Raw genomic sequence first — 1,289 nt, 5'->3', positions numbered from 1 at the left:
TTTTTTTTTTTTTTTAAGGAGTCTTGTTTTGCTTATTAGGGGAATTCAGGAGATAATGAAGAGCTGTTGAGAAATACATCTTGAGCAGGAGTCTTTGGACTACTTCCACTGTGCATTTTCCCATTGTAATTGAGCAAGTGAGTTGCTTCATGCTGCCTCTGAGAAATATAAACAAACTACCTGATTATAATCAAGGTCTTTCCTGCTCTCCTTTGATTCAAGACACCTGCTATCAGCTATTCCAAATTCTTATCCCAATCTGTATGGGTTCTAAGGAAGGATCTGTGGAGGGAGATGCTGGCACAAGATTTAGCTGCAATCACTCACTATGCCTTACTATTTCTCATTCACATTTCCTGAACTCTGTGCTGGGGACTTTGGGAAAAGTCAAAAGTACAAATTAGAATCAGATTCTCAAAGTGTTTTATTCATCCTTTTGGGGGCTGGGGGGGTGTTTGCAAACTCCTCACTTTTATTGGTTTTCCTTCTGTAGACCTCAACCACATGAATGTCTTTCATTGAAATCTAAGTGACACCCATTAACAGATGAATGGATAACCAAACTATGATACATTCATTGTGTGATATACACAATGGTATACTATGCAACATTAAAGAGCAATGAAGAACACATGAATCATCTCACAATGTGGATGAATTTGGAGGATATTACGTTGAGTGAAATAAGTCAATTGCAGAAGGACAAATATTGCATGAGCCCATTATTGTAGAAAAGTCAAGGAAAGGTTTACTTAGGGAAGGAAATTCACTTTGTTGGTTACCAGGAATAGGAGGGAAGAGAAAGGAAGACTTTGGACTAGTTGGGGGTCACATGTTGATTTGGATGAGGGGAGAGATGGTATGGAAAGAGTCTGACCAGCATGATGACATTGGGGAAAGGAAGGACACTGAAAAGTGCACATAAGATATAGACAACAGAGGTAAATAGTAGTACATGCACAATACTGCGTTATCACTATCACCAAACACCAGGCTATGGACAAATGCATAGACAGATGAGAAGATCAGGTGGGGGTAGGTGAACAGGAATATTCCCTAGACCAAAGATAGATTTGGCTGAAGATAATCTTACATCTGCACTTGTGCTGCACAATTAGCCACATGCATTACAGAAACAACAGAAGACAGAGTTAGAGTAACTTCTCAGAGACAACTAAACACCTTGAGAGAGAGCATCACCAGGCCTGCTGACTCGGGACCATGGTCTCGGGGGACATCATGCTCAATTAGCACAACATAGTACTTGAAAATCTTGTTCTACAACCTAC

Source organism: Orycteropus afer, unplaced genomic scaffold (genome assembly GCF_000298275.1).
Source record: "Orycteropus afer afer isolate SDZICR_OR568_19922 unplaced genomic scaffold, OryAfe1.0 scaffold00230, whole genome shotgun sequence".
Lineage (NCBI taxonomy): Eukaryota > Metazoa > Chordata > Mammalia > Tubulidentata > Orycteropodidae > Orycteropus > Orycteropus afer.
Note: the sequence above shows the minus strand (reverse complement) of the source record.